Genomic DNA, 17,732 nt, shown 5'->3' with positions numbered 1-17,732 from the left:
TCCAGGCACTGTGCCGAGAGTTCGGAATCCAGAAGGACCGAACCACAGCGTACCACCCCCAAGCGAACGGTATGGTGGAGCGCATGAATCAGACCCTAGCGGGGAAACTCAAACGTATGGCGGCCGCAAATCAACGGGATTGGGACGAACACCTCTCCCAAGCCCTTTTCGCCTACGCCACCACCGTACACACGTCGACGGGACAAACCCCGTTTTTAATGATGTTCGGCCGTGAGTCTCGTTTACCCGCAGATCTGCTATTCGGCGTCCCTTCCCCCCAGCCAGAGGAGGGAAGCCGCCCCGTGGAACACCTGTTGGAGACCCTGCGAGAAGTCCGAGGCCGAGCATACCCGCAAGGGTAAGCCGCGCATCGGCGGCAGGAACAGGGCACCCGACCCCGCATGGAACCCCCCTTATTCCTGACAGGCGCTAAGGTGTGGCTACACACCCCTCGCGTCGGGGCCGGGCAGGTGGGGAAACTGACGACCTACTGGCGGGGACCCTGGACCGTGGTGCGACAGATCTCCCCCTGGACGGTACTAATTTATGGCGGGGAGAGGGATCGAGAGACGGTGGTCAACGTCCGCCGCTTAAAACCGTGGAAAGCGGCCCCGGCGAGAGAGAACCCCGTCACTCGAAGGCCCCCGTAATCCCGGAGTACCCGCACCCCTCGTGTTGGGGGGCCTCGCACCCTACATGGGCCCCGCCGGGCCCCCGAGACGCCCCGACCCCGCCAGGGGACGGCGCGGACGACGGCCCCTAAACCCCTCCGCTTCTGAGTTTGTACCCCAGCCCGCAGGTACCGAGGTACAGGGAGAGCCGCTGGAGTGGAGGAGGAGGCCGCCGCAGGAGCTGCAGAGGACGGAGCCACCCACCCCGAGACCAGCCACGAGGGCTGGACGGACCCCCCGGACCCCGCAGCGTTTCCTCGTGGGCGCGGCTCAAGCAAGGTGCTCCAGTCAACCCGGGACGGGGACCAGCACCTCGGGGGGCTATGTCATGCCGCCGCCACGAAGCCGTTCAGCAGGCGCCCCATCTAAGACCTCGCCACCACCAAGCGACGGAGCCGACCCCGCGTCCCCCTCACCTCACCTCGCACGAACACACCCGCACGCATTCCCCCCCCCCCCCCCATAGAGCTCCGTGGGGAGGTCACCTGGCCAACCGGTTTTTATCCGAGAAGCCCTTATCGGGATTAAACTTTCACGGTTTCCGGCGACCAGGGAATTGGACGACCTCCCCCGACGCTACTTTGCACCGCGGCGCTGCGACCGGCCCTAAGGTTGCAAGGTCGCAGCGAGGGGCCACTCGGCCACCGCGGGGGAAACGCATCTCACACACCCCACACACGCAAGTATCGACGGGGCAGGCAGAGGGAATAAGCATTGTGATGGAGGAGCATCATCACGCAGGCACCATTGTTAGGGGAGTTAAAGGATAAGGCTGTTAGTATGAGTAATCGGGAGAGCGGGGTCAAGCGGGGAGCCGTGCACAAATTCCCACGGCGCACCTTTGTGACGGACGCCGCCGCATAAACTGCGGGATTGATTGGAATTTGCGCCGCGCAGGTTGAGCATTAATTAGCATATCAAAAGCGGATTGATTGGAATTTGCGCCGCGCAGGTTGAGCATTAAGTAGCATATCAAAAGCGCCCGGAACGGCGGTGCGCATGCGAGAGGGTCGCGAGCCTATTGTCCAGAGTCGCATTCCCTTTGAGGTAGGGAGGATAAATGGGGAGCGCAAAGGGGAAATCGCTCTCTTGCTCCGAGAAGCCAACGTCCAGGACTGCCTCAATGTATCACTCGGCCTTAAGATTTGCATTGAACTGCCCATATAGGACTCACCACTGTGTTCTCTACATTGGGTCAAACTTAACATCTCTGAATGTTCAACGGCTTGTGCACCAGATCTTATTTATTCATGATGTACTTGCAAAAAAATCCGCAGATTACCTGCTGGATCTCATCTCTGTTTCAAAGAACAAATTTTACCTAAGGTCTACACTCATTTACCAGCTTAACATTCCCTATTGCCGTACATATACTGGAGGAAGGGCCTTTGCTATTGATGCCCCAAGGGTCTGGAATGCTGTTGCCAATAAATTGAAACTTGAGTCACTACCTATGAGATCTTCACTCAAAACTGCTCTAGAGGAATTGTACACCCCTAGCTGCCAGTGCTATTCAGTGGCCTAAAATAAAATGTTTCGCTCCGGATGATCGCTACAAAGTATGACCTGTGTTTTGATTTAGTGTGCTGATCTTAAAGGTAGATTGAAAAAGTGTAATACTGCGATTGATGCTCCTGCTGTTGTGGAGTGGCTCATGCAGCCAGCGATGGCTGCAGGGTTTTGGTAGTACATGTTTATGCCATTTATTGTGAAAATTCCGTCACAGTTCCTATGATTGCTTTTTCATTGCTTTCATGGCTTTATATTGGTGATTTCGAAAAGTGTATTGGTTTAGCCATGTTTGTTTGTTGTAGTACAGAGTTAGACTGATGGCCTTAATCTAAGTTGTCTTATGGTTGTTGTTGTTGTTGTTGTTTGACTTGCATCCCACTGGGATTTTTGCACACAGCGTTGGTGTACGGTGTTTTTTTCTGCAATATTTTGCTGTCTTTTCTTGGATTTTCTGTTTGCACTTAGTCACATATTCACTTTAAGATGTTTTTTGTTCATGTTTTTGTTTTTTGTTTGTTGCGGTTGCACACGATTCAAGAGCCGAATGGCTCACAGGGCTATACCTAATAAATGATCTTGAACTAGTCTATCGGCTGTGTTAGTTTATGGGGGTGGTGATAGTCTATTGGTGCGGTGTTGGTCTATGGGTACTGTTCGTTTATGGGTGCGGTCTTTATTCTGTGAATGCAGTGTCATTGGGGAGTGTTTGTGCGGCTATTTCAGACTCGATTGCTTGTTGTAAACGGGTGTGTCTATTTGGTGTGCATGTGTTTTTTTTAGCATCACCATAATCATCGTCATCATAACCGTGACCACCATCATCATCACCAAAATAATCACCATCACCACCATCACCATCAACACCACCATCATCACCATCAACACCACCATCAGCGGCCTCACTCTTTCATAGGCTGCTAATACATATTTAGGATAACAAAAGAGACTACCCCACATCTTTGCCAGTTGCAAAATATGAGAATAGCTTTTCCCCTTTTTTCTGGCAACAAAACACGTGTTAAGATGTGAAAAAAACCAAACTGAAATCTTTTACAAGGAATCATGTATGCGTTTACCACAATAGTTGTGGTCAGAATGCAAACAAAAACTTACTCTGATAATATATGCATTATCTTTGAAACTGATTGGTCCACACCAGAGACAGCTTTCTTTTAGAGTCTATAGGTAGTATTAGTCTACGGGTGCGGTGATAGTCTATGGGTGTGGTGCTAGTCTGTGGGTAGTGTTCGTACTTTCTTTCACAAAGCTGTCTCTGGTTAACATTTTTTTCCCGAAACTTGTTATCAGGCGAATGCCCAGAGCACAAACTTTGCATACCACCACCACTAACACCTCAACCAAAGACAAAGGTCCCCCGTGTAACCTGGAACAGACTGCTGGGGCAAGTGCTGTTTGTTAGTAGTAGCGAGCAGCCCCAGTAGCGCCTATGAAGCCGGCACTGGCACGCACAGAGGGGGTGGGTGGCCAGCACCACGCCCGCCCAGCTGCCTTCACCTCTACATCTGTTATATGGTAGTGTATAGTGTAGTGCAAGTTCCAAAATATGAGAATAGGGTTTTCTCCTTTTTTTCTGGCAACAAAACAGGTGTTAAGATGTTAAAACACCAAACTGAAACCTTTTACAAGGAATCATGTATGCGTTTACCACAATACTTGTGGTCAGAATGCAAAAAATCACTCTGATAATATTTGTATTGTCTTCGAAACTAATTGGTCCACACAATAGACAGCTTTCTTTTAGAGTCAATGGGTAGTATTAGTCTACGGGTGCGGTGATAGTCTATGGGTGCGGTGCTAGTCTATGGGCAGTGTTCGTATCTTTATTTCACAAAGCTGTCTCTGGTGTGGACCAATCAGTTTCAAAGACAGTGCATATATTATCGGAGCGTTTTTTTATTCTGACCACAAGTATTGTGGTTAATGCCGACGTGATTCCTTGTAAAAGGTTTCAGTTTGGTGTTTTCACATCTTAACACACCTACTCTTAGGTTTTTTCGGAAAAGTCACGTAGGGGAAAAATAAATAAATAATATCGTAACCAATAAAAATACTAGAAATAATAATAGAAATAAAATAATGAATAAAACACCTAAGAGTATGAATCCTTGCAGTCACGAAAGCTTCAAATCTAGACTTAACACACCTGTTTTGTTGCCCGAAAAAAGGGGAAAAACATCTTCTCAGACCACCACACAGTTTGAGCAGCAGCAGCGGGCAGCAGTTCCATAAATGAGTTAACATTTTTTTTCCGAAACTTGTTATCAGGCGAATGCCCACAGCACAAACTTTGCATACCACCACCACTAACACCTCAACCAAAGACAAATGTCCCCCGTGTAGCCTGGAACAGACTGCTGGGGCAAGTGCTGTTTGTTTGTAGTAGCGAGCAGCCCCAGTAGCGCCTATGAAGGCGACTGGCACTGGCACGCACAAAGGGGGTGGGTGGCCAGCACCACGCCCGCCCGGCTGCCTTCGTCTATACATCTGTTATATGGTAGTGTATAGTAGTGTATTGTATAGTGTAGTGTATAGTGTAGTGTATAGTGTAGTGTATAGTGTAGTGTATAGTTGTGTAGTGTATAGTAGTGTAGTGTATAGTGTAGTGGAAAGTAGTGTAGTGTATAGTAGCATAGTATAATGTGGTGTATTTTATGTTTACTGCTACACCACTGCACCAGGGACTCATTTGAGGCTGAGTCGATCTCGGGCAGGTGGCTCAGGGTGGTGTTGGCCGTGAGTGAGAATCGCACTCGGGTTGCCGGGTTCGTAGTGCAGCGTAGCGCTGACCGCCACCACCACCGCCGGCACCTGCACCACCACCTTCAGCACCACCACCTCCACCCCCAACCCCACCACCCCCTCTACCACCACCGCCGGCACCTGCACCATAGTCACCACCACCCCCACCACAACCACCCCCACCACCACCTCCCCCACCATCACCAGGGCGAAGTGGAATTCTGCACATGTCGCGTGAGTCATTTGGCTTGAGCTCAGTGTCGCCTTACACCTCGTAGAGTAAACACAGTTTACTTTTACACTATGAGATCTCTTTTACCAGTGGCAAAATTTGATAGTAGGTTTTTACCCTTTTAACTGGTACAAAACTGACACCTTTATTCAAGGCATCATGTTTGCAATGACCACAACACAAGTAGTCAAAAAAGCAAACAAAAAAAAGCAACTCTGATAAGGATGATCATATGCACTGTTGCTTGAAGTTGATTGGCCCACACCCGAGACGGCTTTCTTTAGAGCCTAGTCCCCATTGGTGTAGGGCCAGATGACACCAGAAGGCGTACAACTCAAACACAGTGCAATATCAGAGTATTGAGAGCTCGGGGTAAGCATTTACACTATGAGATCTCTTTTACCAGTGGCAAACTGTGATAGTAGGTTTTTACCCTTTTAACTGGTACAAAACTGACACCTTTATTCAAGGCATCATGTTTGCAATGACCACAACACAAGTAGTCAAAAAAGCAAACAAAAAAAAGCAACTCTGATAAGGATGATAATATGCACTGTCCTTGAAGTTGATTGGCCCACACCCGAGACGGCTTTCTTTAGAGCCTAGTCCCCATTGGTGTAGGGCCAGATGACACCAGAAGGCGTACAACTCAAACACAGTGCAATATCAGAGTATTGAGAGCTCGGGGTAAGCATTTACACTATGAGATCTCTTTTACCAGTGGCAAAATATGATAGTAGGTCATTGCAAACATGATGCCTTGAATAAAGGTGTCAGTTTTGTACCAGTTAAAAGGGTAAAAACCTACTATATTGAATGTAAGAAGGAACTGCAGAGCATAATGGTCAGTGCGTACGCGACATCTCCTGCCGTACAAATACGGCAGGAACTGTTTGCATGCGAAAATCACGGCGTACAACTCTTGGCGGGTCACGCAATAGTTCAGCTCGGCCCCACTCAAGGTCCGGCTGGCGTACGCGATGACTCGTTCCGTCCCATCCTGTACCTGTGACAACACCGCGCCCAGCCCGCTGCTGCAGGCGTCGGTGTCCAAAATAAAATCGGTGGTAAAATCGAGGAAAGCGAGGGTGGGGGCGTGGGTGAGGTGATCTTTGAGAGTGGTGAAGGCCGTCTGGCAGGCCCCCGTCCACTGATAGGTGTGCTTAGGGGAGGTGAGTTGGGTGAGAGGGCATGCAATCTCGCTGAATCCCTTTACAAATCGACGATAATAGGTGGCAAGCCCCAAAAATGATCTGATCTCCGTCAGATTCCTTGGCCGTGGCCACTCCATTACGGCGCGTACCTTCTCCGGATCGGTGTGCACGCCTGCCTCGCTGACGCGATGCCCGAGGTACCCCACCTCGCATTGTGCGATGTAACACTTACGTGGCTTGAGCTTGAGATGAGCTGCTCGCAGTCGCTGGAACACCTCTCGAAGCCTGGACCAATGCTCAGACAAAGATCTACTGAACACTATCACATCGTCCAAGTAAATCAGGCACTGTTCCAATTGCAAGCCCCGCATAACCAACTCCATCAGCCGCTGGAACGTCGCGGGCGCATTGGTGAGTCCGAACGGGAGTACTCGAAACTCGAATAGCCCAATCGGGGTGGTGAATGCGGTTTTCGGCCGATCCTCATCCGCCATCTCCACCTGCCAGTACCCGGACGCGAGATCGAGGGTGGAAAAATTGTCATGCCGCCGCCACGAAGCCGTTCAGCAGGCGCCCCATCTAAGACCTCGCCACCACCAAGCGACGGAGCCGACCCCGCGTCCCCCTCACCTCACCTCGCACGAACACACCCGCACGCATTCCCCCCCCCCCCCATAGAGCTCCGTGGGGAGGTCACCTGGCCGACCGGTTTTTATCCGAGAAGCCCTTATCGGGATTAAACTTTCACGGTTTCCGGCGACCAGGGAATTGGACGACCTCCCCCGACGCTACTTTGCACCGCGGCGCTGCGACCGGCCCTAAGGTTGCAAGGTCGCAGCGAGGGGCCACTCGGCCACCGTGGGGGAAACGCATCTCACACACCCCACACACGCAAGTATCGACGGGGCAGGCAGAGGGAATAAGCATTGTGATGGAGGAGCATCATCACGCAGGCACCATTGTTAGGGGAGTTAAAGGATAAGGCTGTTAGTATGAGTAATCGGGAGAGCGGGGTCACGCGGGGAGCCGTGCACAAATTCCCACGGCGCACCTTTGTGACGGACGCCGCCGCATAAACTGCGATAATGGGGGGGGGCCTGCGTGAGAAAGGGATTGATTGGAATTTGCGCCGCGCAGGTTGAGCATTAATTAGCATATCAAAAGCGGATTGATTGGAATTTGCGCCGCGCAGGTTGAGCATTAAGTAGCATATCAAAAGCGCCCGGAACGGTGGTGCGCATGCGAGAGGGTCGCGAGCCTATTGTCCAGAGTCGCATTCCCTTTGAGGTAGGGAGGATAAATGGGGAGCGCAAAGGGGAAATCGCTCTCTTGCTCCGAGAAGCCAACGTCCAGGACTGCCCCAGCTCTGCCCTCCGGACGTCCGTGCGACGTGTCGAGGCAAGCAGCGAGGAAAACCCACGGAACGTCGAGTGCCTCAAACCGTGAGTAAGGAGGTAAAAGTGTTTCGTGAACGATAAATAGGGAATAGGTTCCGGGTTAGTAGAGTAGGCAGCCTCGTCGATTCATACTGACTCAACAACCAGTCCCACGTAGCAGACAATAAATCATTAATAGCTGATCGTGGCCTCGTGTGATCTCGTGTTATAAGTGTGAACGCGTGTGGTACTGTGTATGCGTAAGCTCGCGGCGTGCGTAATCAGCGTACCCCAGGTGCGCGATCATAACGTGAGCGGCGAGCGCGGCGCAGAGCGGCGCAAGAGTGGGTATCGCGTGTGGAGCTGTATGTGTGTGTGCGCGCACGTTCACGACGTGTATAATACAGGTGCGCGATCCTAGCGTGAGTGGTCAGGGTTGAGTGAGTGCCGCGCAGAGCTGTGTGTGGGTGTGCGCGTACGTAATTAACCATGCATACTACGCGGACCCGCGGTGGAGGGGAACCCTCGAGCGACGGCTCCCACACCATGAGTGAGGAACTCAGCAGCGGTTCGCATAGCAGCGGGGGGGCGAGTGACGATGTTAGCCCGGCCGTTAGCCTTGTCGAGGGAGGGATCTCGGGGGCTAGCGACCCCCACATATTGGTGTCAGAAGCGGGACGATCCCCCGCACCCCCAAGGGAAAGAGGCCCCCCAACCCAGGTTAAAATCAAATGCACATTTACGGGCAAAGGAATTCCATCACGGAAATCGTTTGCCCGCAGCATCAGGGGGGCTAAAAAGGTTAATGGGTGGTCGGATGAGGAGGCGTTGCAGCAGTTAGAGATACATTTAGATGGACGGGCAGCTGACTTTGTGGAAGCTTTGCCCGCAAGCGTACAAACTCAGTGGGAAAAATTAATGTGCGAACTCGAACGGCGCTTCGGCGCCTATGACGAGGAGGATGCGCAGGCGGCCTTAGAGGCACGCCGCCGCCAGCCCGGCGAGGATTTGCGAGATTACGCCGAGGACGTACGCATGTTGACCCAGCTCGCATACCCGGAGCACGATGCGAAAGTAATTGAGAGCCTCGCCGCCGGGAAGGTCCAGCGATATTTGGCACGCACCCCGTGGTGGCAGCCAAATATAGACGGTGCACGCCTCTCCTTTAACACACTTGTCGAGCGCGCGCGTAAATGCGAGAAGCTCTCTGGTGAGCGCGCGCAGCCTCGAGGGAGGGGACGAGAGTGCGCCGTAGCGAGCCTACTCTCGGACGAGGAGGAGGAGGAGCTCGCCATCGCAGGAAGGGGACGGGCAAGGGAGCCCCAGAGACCCAGCGAGACTACCCCGGGGTGGGTAGCCGGGTTACAGACCGGCATTGGAGATATTGCTGGCCGGGTAGACCGAATGGACGGTAAGGTAACCCACGTAGGTGAGAGGGTAACCCAGGTACGCGAGGAAGCAAATAAAAATATGAAGACCCTCCAGTCTGAGATGGGTGAACTACGCTCGACAGTAGGGGGACTAGCCGGGAGGGTGTCCCAATTAGAGTCCGATTTGGGACAACTGCGTACGGGGGGAGGGAGAGGGAGCGGGCAGGGGGCCCACTACGGAGCAGCCCCCCCTCCCCGGGCATGTTATATGTGCGATCGCCGAGGGCATTTAGTGAGAGACTGTCCTGAAATCACCCGAGCTCGGCAGGCGCGGGGGTTAAACTCCAACGCCCCCTAGTGAGCGGACCAACTAGGGGTGCAATCGACGCGGTCCCGATACAAATAGACGATAATGAGAATAATGGCGAGCAAGTGATCTCCACACAGGTTCCAACAACAACGCCCACGGAAACGGTGACTCCTGGCGACTGGCTACGGGAGCTTGTGGCGGGGATCACGGGGGCCACGTCGCTGGTGGAAGGGGAGGTTAACGGAGTGCGTACCCGAATTCTGCTGGACACGGGGGCGGTGGCCTCGCTCGTGAGCGCAGCGCACTGCAGCGCGATCGGGGTCGACGTGCGTCACCTGCAGGCGCCGAACCGCGCGCTGCACACGGCGAGCGGAGCCGGAATGGGGCTGCTGGGGAGAGCCACCCTAGAGGTCCGCATAGGCAGTCAGGTGTGCACCCAGGAGTTCTACGTGTCGAGTGCGTTGTGTCACGAGTGTATCGCAGGTACCGACCTCTTAGAACGGCTGGGACTCAACGTGCAACCCCGCCAGCGATGCGCCACTATGGAGAGCAACGGCGAGCGGATACCGTTCCTGGGACGAGAACCAACGCGCCCCCGCTTCGCACCTGTGGCCGCTATCCTGGCGACGGCAGTCACCATCGGCCCGCTCACCGAGATGCTGGTGCCGGTGGCAACATCCCCCACCGACCCCGCGCTCCGACCATCAGGAGAGGTAATGCTAACTCCTCACCCGGAGTTGGCAAAACGGTATGGGATAGTGGGATCCGCCACGTTGGTAAACGCAGATGGGGACCGATTGTTTATGCGGATGTTTAACCCCCACAGTACCCCCGCGATACTGCGGCGGCGCACCCCGATAGCCACCGTACACCCCCTGCACGCACGCCACTCTAACGACTCGGTGTTCGCACTCTGGGCTGAGGACCCCGGGCGTCCTGAGGGTGACCAGGACCTGGCCTGGCGAGTCGGCCCGACTCCCCGAGCCGAGGTCGTTCCCCTGCTCGACGCGTTACATGTGCCATGGGCGGATTTACCTAAGGGAGAGGCCGATCGGCTGCGCGAGTTACTGCGGGAGTATGCCAACGTATTCAGTGAACACGACACGGACGTGGGTCGGACCGATCTTGTTAAGCACCAAATTGACACCGGTGCAGCCCGACCCATCAAACTCCCTGCGTACCGAGTGGGCGCACCCGAACGCGCCCAAATCAAAGAGGCAGTTGGGGACATGCTTCGCGATAACATAATTCAGCCCTCGGCGAGCCCCTGGTCAGCCCCTGTGCTGCTAGTAACAAAAAAGGATGGGTCAACCCGGTTCTGCGTCGATTACCGTAAACTAAATGCAGTCACGCTCGGCGATGCCTTCCCCATACCCCGCATCGACGACACCTTCGACAGCCTCGCCGGAGCGCGATATTTTTCAACCCTCGATCTCGCGTCCGGGTACTGGCAGGTGGAGATGGCGGAGGAGGATCGGCCGAAAACAGCATTCACCACCCCGATGGGACTATTCGAGTTTCGAGTACTCCCGTTCGGACTCACCAATGCGCCTGCGACGTTCCAGCGGCTGATGGAGTTGGTGATGCGGGACTTGCAATGGGAACAGTGCCTGATTTACTTGGACGATGTGATAGTGTTCAGTAGATCTCTGTCTGAGCATTGGTCCAGGCTTGGAGAGGTGTTCCAGCGACTGCATGCGGCTCATCTCAAGCTCAAGCCACGTAAGTGTTACATCGCACAACGCGAGGTGGGGTACCTCGGGCATCGCGTCAGCGAGGCAGGCGTGCACACCGATCCGGAGAAGGTACGCGCCGTAGTGGAGTGGCCACGGCCAAGGAATCTGACGGAGATCAGATCATTTTTGGGGCTCGCCACCTATTATCGTCGATTTGTAAAGGGATTCAGCGAGATTGCACGCCCCCTCACCCAACTCACCTCCCCTAAGCACCCCTACCAGTGGACAGGGGCCTGCCAGACGGCCTTCACCACTCTCAAAGACCACCTCACCCACGCCCCCACCCTCGCTTTCCCCGATTTTACCACCGATTTTATTTTGGACACCGACGCCTGCAGCAGCGGGCTGGGCGCGGTGTTGTCACAGGTACAGGATGGGACGGAACGAGTCATCGCGTACGCCAGCCGGACCCTGAGTGGGGCCGAGCTTAACTATTGCGTGACCCGCCAGGAGTTGTACGCCGTGATTTTCGCATGTAAGCAGTTCCGGCCGTATTTGTACGGCAGGAAATGTCGCGTACGCACTGACCATTATGCTCTGCAGTTCCTTCTTACATTCAAGGAGCCGCGGGGGCAGATGGCCCGGTGGTTGGCGCAGTTGCAGGAGTACAACCTGCAAATCGAGTATCGGGCTGGCCGGACGCATGCAAACGCGGACGCCTTGTCGAGGCGACCCACGGTGGACGCCGAGACAAGGGCGGAGGAGGCCTGCCCGTGCTTCACGGGGGGACGCTGCCGGCAGGCAACGGACCTCCGAGCGGCCGCGGCCACTGACCCCCCCCAAGCGAGAGAGAGTGCAGTGTGCGCCACAGAGGCCCTCACAGGTGGCACCGAGGATCCCGTCGACCGCACGGCAAGCGCGGGACCCGCGGCTCGGGACCCGATCGGACGGATCCAGGAGGACGTCGGCTGCGCCTTCCCGGGCCTGAACGACGAGCAGCTGAGACAGACCCAGCAGCGAGATCCCGATCTGGCGGCAGTGGAGGCGGCACTGCGGGAGGAAAAGAGCGCCCTACCAGGACCCTGGAGCGGTTTGTATGCCCGGTTGTGTGTGCAGAACGGAGTGGTACGGGAGTTAACCGAGGCCGGCCAGCCGGGGTGCATCTGTGTTCCTGCCCAGGTGCGACCCCAGCTGCTTCGGCTGGTGCATGACCACTCACTCGGGGGCCACGATGGGGAACGACGCACTCGAGAGACCCTGCGTCGCCAGTATCTCTGGCCCAAATTGGCACAAGACGTGGCGGCCTGGGTACAGGGCTGCCGCGCCTGTCAGCAGTGCGGGCCGAAACTGGCACGATACCAGGTACCCCTAAGGCCGTTCCGCGTCAGCCGCACGAATCAGCTGGTCGGGATTGACCTACAGGGGCCATTCCCGCGATCCCATCGAGGCAACCGATATATCCTAGTCGCAGTAGAGTATTTCACCCGCTACCCCGTGGCAGTGGCCATCCCTGATAAAACGGCCTTGGTGGTGGCCCGGGCATTCGTGGAACACTACGTACTTAAGCACGGGATCCCAGAACGAGTCCTCACCGACCAGGGTAGCGACTTCGAGGCCGAGTTGTTCCAGGCACTGTGCCGAGAGTTCGGAATCCAGAAGGACCGAACCACAGCGTACCACCCCCAAGCGAACGGTATGGTGGAGCGCATGAATCAGACCCTAGCGGGGAAACTCAAACGTATGGCGGCCGCAAATCAACGGGATTGGGACGAACACCTCTCCCAAGCCCTTTTCGCCTACGCCACCACCGTACACACGTCGACGGGACAAACCCCGTTTTTAATGATGTTCGGCCGTGAGTCTCGTTTACCCGCAGATCTGCTATTCGGCGTCCCTTCCCCCCAGCCAGAGGAGGGAAGCCGCCCCGTGGAACACCTGTTGGAGACACTGCGAGAAGTCCGAGGCCGAGCATACCCGCAAGGGTAAGCCGCGCATCGGCGGCAGGAACAGGGCACCCGACCCCGCATGGAACCCCCCTTATTCCTGACAGGCGCTAAGGTGTGGCTACACACCCCTCGCGTCGGGGCCGGGCAGGTGGGGAAACTGACGACCTACTGGCGGGGACCCTGGACCGTGGTGCGACAGATCTCCCCCTGGACGGTACTAATTTATGGCGGGGAGAGGGATCGAGAGACGGTGGTCAACGTCCGCCGCTTAAAACCGTGGAAAGCGGCCCCGGCGAGAGAGAACCCCGTCACTCGAAGGCCCCCGTAATCCCGGAGTACCCGCACCCCTCGTGTTGGGGGGCCTCGCACCCTACATGGGCCCCGCCGGGCCCCCGAGACGCCCCGACCCCGCCAGGGGACGGCGCGGACGACGGCCCCTAAACCCCTCCGCTTCTGAGTTTGTACCCCAGCCCGCAGGTACCGAGGTACAGGGAGAGCCGCTGGAGTGGAGGAGGAGGCCGCCGCAGGAGCTGCAGAGGACGGAGCCACCCACCCCGAGACCAGCCACGAGGGCTGGACGGACCCCCCGGACCCCGCAGCGTTTCCTCGTGGGCGCGGCTCAAGCAAGGTGCTCCAGTCAACCCGGGACGGGGACCAGCACCTCGGGGGGCTATGTCATGCCGCCGCCACGAAGCCGTTCAGCAGGCGCCCCATCTAAGACCTCGCCACCACCAAGCGACGGAGCCGACCCCGCGTCCCCCTCACCTCACCTCGCACGAACACACCCGCACGCATTCCCCCCCCCCCCCCCCATAGAGCTCCGTGGGGAGGTCACCTGGCCGACCGGTTTTTATCCGAGAAGCCCTTATCGGGATTAAACTTTCACGGTTTCCGGCGACCAGGGAATTGGACGACCTCCCCCGACGCTACTTTGCACTGCGGCGCTGCGACCGGCCCTAAGGTTGCAAGGTCGCAGCGAGGGGCCACTCGGCCACCGCGGGGGAAACGCATCTCACACACCCCACACACGCAAGTATCGACGGGGCAGGCAGAGGGAATAAGCATTGTGATGGAGGAGCATCATCACGCAGGCACCATTGTTAGGGGAGTTAAAGGATAAGGCTGTTAGTATGAGTAATCGGGAGAGCGGGGTCAAGCGGGGAGCCGTGCACAAATTCCCACGGCGCACCTTTGTGACGGACGCCGCCGCATAAACTGCGGGATTGATTGGAATTTGCGCCGCGCAGGTTGAGCATTAATTAGCATATCAAAAGCGGATTGATTGGAATTTGCGCCGCGCAGGTTGAGCATTAAGTAGCATATCAAAAGCGCCCGGAACGGCGGTGCGCATGCGAGAGGGTCGCGAGCCTATTGTCCAGAGTCGCATTCCCTTTGAGGTAGGGAGGATAAATGGGGAGCGCAAAGGGGAAATCGCTCTCTTGCTCCGAGAAGCCAACGTCCAGGACTGCCCCAGCTCTGCCCTCCGGACGTCCGTGCGACGTATCGAGGCAAGCAGCGAGGAAAACCCACGGAATGTCGAGTGCCTCAAACCGTGAGTAAGGAGGTAAAAGTGTTTCGTGAACGATAAATAGGGAATAGGTTCCGGGTTAGTAGAGTAGGCAGCCTCGTCGATTCATACTGACTCAACAACCAGTCCCACGTAGCAGACAATAAATCATTAATAGCTGATCGTGGCCTCGTGTGATCTCGTGTTATAAGTGTGAACGCGTGTGGTACTGTGTATGCGTAAGCTCGCGGCGTGCGTAATCAGCGTACCCCAGGTGCGCGATCATAACGTGAGCGGCGAGCGCGGCGCAGAGCGGCGCAAGAGTGGGTATCGCGTGTGGAGCTGTATGTGTGTGTGCGCGCACGTTCACGACGTGTATAATACAGGTGCGCGATCCTAGCGTGAGTGGCCAGGGTTGAGTGAGTGCCGCGCAGAGCTGTGTGTGGGTGTGCGCGTACGTAATTAACCATGCCTACTACGCGGACCCGCGGTGGAGGGGAATCCTCGAGCGACGGCTCCCACACCATGAGTGAGGAACTCAGCAGCGGTTCGCATAGCAGCGGGGGGGCGAGTGACGATGTTAGCCCGGCCGTTAGCCTTGTCGAGGGAGGGATCTCGGGGGCTAGCGACCCCCACAAAATATCGCGCTCCGGCGAGGCAGTCGAAGGTGTCGTCGATGCGGGGTATGGGGAAGGCATCGCCGAGCGTGACTGCATTTAGTTTACGGTAATCGACGCAGAACCGGGTTGACCCATCCTTTTTCGTTACTAGTACCACTGGGGCTGACCAGGGGCTCGCCGAGGGCTGAATTATGTTATCGCGAAGCATGTCCCCATCTGCCTCTTTGATTTGGGCGCGTTCGGGTGCGCCCACTCGGTACGCAGGGAGTTTGATGGGTCGGGCTGCACCGGTGTCAATTTGGTGCTTAACAAGATCGGTCCGACCCACGTCCGAGTCGTGTTCACTGAATACGTCGGCATACTCCCGCAGTAACTCGCGCAGCCGATCGGCCTCTCCCTTAGGTAAATCCGCCCATGGTACATGTAACGCGTCGAGCAGGGGAATGACCTCGGCTCGGGGAGTCGGGCCGACTCGCCAGGCCAGGTCCTGGTCACCCTCAGGACGACCGGGGTCCTCAGCCCAGAGTGCGAACACCGAGTCGTTAGAGTGGCGTGCGTGCAGGGGGTGTACGGTGGCTATCGGGGTGCGCCGTCGCAGTATCGCTGGGGTACTGTGGGGGTTAAACATCCGCATAAACAATCGGTCCCCATCTGCGTTTACCAACGTGGCGGATCCCACGACCCCATACCGTTTTGCCAACTCCGGGTGAGGAGTTAGCATTACCTCTCCTGATGGTCGGAGCGCGGGGTCGGTGGGGGATGTTGCCACCGGCACCAGCATCTCGGTGAGCGGCCCGATGGTGACTGCCATCGCCAGGATAGCGGCCACAGGTGCGAAGCGGGGGCGCGTTGGTTCTCGTCCCAGGAACGGTATCCGCTCGCCGTTGCTCTCCATGGTGGCGCATCGCTGGCGGGGTTGCACGTTGAGTCCCAGCTGTTCTAAGAGGTCGGTACCTGCAATACACTCGTGACACAACGCACTCGACACGTAGAACTCCTGGGTGCACACCTGGCTGCCTATGCGGACCTCTAAGGTGGCTCTCCCCAGCAGCCCCATTCCGGCTCCGCTCGCCGTGTGCAGCGCGCGGTCCGGTGCCTGCAGGTGACGCACATCGACCCCGATCGCGCTGCAGTGCGCTGCGCTCACGAGCGAGGCCACCGCCCCCGTGTCCAGCAGGATTCGGGTACGCACTCCGATAACCTCCCCTTCCACCAGCGACGTGGCCCCCGTGATCCCCGTCACCAGCTCCCGTAGCCAGTCGCCAGGAGTCACCGTTTCCGTGGGCGTTGTTGCTGGAACCTGTGTGGAGATCACTCGCTCGCCATTATTCTCATTATCGTCTATTTGTATCGGGACCGCGTCGATTGCACCCCTAGTTGGTCCGCTTTCTAGGGGGCATTGGAGTTTAACCCCCGCGTCTGCCTAGCTCGGGTGATTTCAGGACATTCTCTCACTAGATGCCCTCGGCGGTCGCACATATAACATGCCCGGGGAGGGGGGGCGGCTCCGTAGCGGGTCCCCTGTCCGCTCCCTCTCCCTCCCCCAGTACGCAGTTGTCCCACATCGGACTCTAATTGGGCTACCCTCCCGGCCTGCCCCCCTACGGTCGAGCGTAGTTCCCCCATCTCAGACTGGAGGGTCTTCATATTTTTATTCGCTTCCTCGCGTACCTGGGTTACCCTCTCCCCTACTTGGGTTACCTTACTGTCCATTCGGTCTTCTCGGCCAGCAATATCTCCCATGCCGGTCTGTAACCCAGCTACCCAACCCGGGGTTGTCTCGCGGGGTCTCTGGGCCTCTCTTGCCCGTCTCCCTATGGGGCTGGCGGGCTCATCCTCATCCTCCTCCTCGTCAGGAATCAGGCTCGCCACGGTGTACTCCTGTCCCGACCCTCGGAGCTGCGCGCGTTCGCTGGAGAGCTCCTCACACTCCAGCGCTTGCTCGACTAGGGTATCGAAAGGGAGGCCTGCGCTACTCTTTTTGGGCTGCCACCACGCGGTGCGAGCTAGGTACCTGAGTAGCTCGTCTGCAGCTAGCGCGTCAATGACCACCTTCAAGAACTCTGGACGGGCGATCCGGGTTAGTGATCGCACGTCCTCAGCGTAGTCTCGGAAGTCATCGCCAGTTTGGCGTCGGCGCGCCTCTAAGGCCGTCTTCGCCCGTATCGCGTTGCGCGTGCCGAAACGCAGGTCTAATCTACGCATTAGTTCTTCTAGTTGGGTTTGCGCGCTTTCGGGTAGTGCCTCTACAAAGTCGGCTGCCCGCCCATCTAAGTTTAACTTAAGATGTCGCAACGCCTGCACGTCCGATCAGCCATTAAGCTCTTTAGCCCCTATGATATTACGGGAAAACGCTTTCCATGTAGGGGTCCCCTGGCCGGTGAACACATGCCTTACCTTTGCGTGGAGTAGCGCGCCACCTTCCCGTGAAGATGTGAGGGTTCGTACGACTTCTGACACCATGTTGTTGGGGCCGCTGGTCCCCGAAGTCCTTCCCTGCTCCGTGCCTATGGCAGGGGCTCTGCCGTGCGCCGACCCCTCGCTGCTCTGCGAGCAGCTGCTGCCGTCGCTGGGCTCATCGCCCGACGGCTCCCCTCC

At 56.7% G+C, this 17,732-nt stretch overlaps 1 long non-coding RNA gene across 1 annotated transcript; it reads left to right on the top strand.

Annotated features, from left to right (window-relative positions):
- The first annotated feature begins 6,863 nt into the window (after positions 1-6,863).
- LOC144733795 (uncharacterized) lies at positions 6,864-7,906 on the top strand. Its single transcript, XR_013588395.1, has 2 exons — positions 6,864-7,466; positions 7,522-7,906. It is a non-coding gene; the product is annotated as an uncharacterized LOC144733795 (long non-coding RNA).
- Positions 7,907-17,732: the final 9,826 nt, after the last annotated feature.

Source organism: Lampetra planeri, chromosome 48, assembly GCF_965212315.1.
Source record: "Lampetra planeri chromosome 48, kcLamPlan1.2.h2, whole genome shotgun sequence".
NCBI lineage: Eukaryota > Metazoa > Chordata > Hyperoartia > Petromyzontiformes > Petromyzontidae > Lampetra > Lampetra planeri.
The sequence above is the reverse complement of the archived record's forward strand: the minus strand, read 5'-3'. Positions and strand labels throughout refer to the sequence as shown.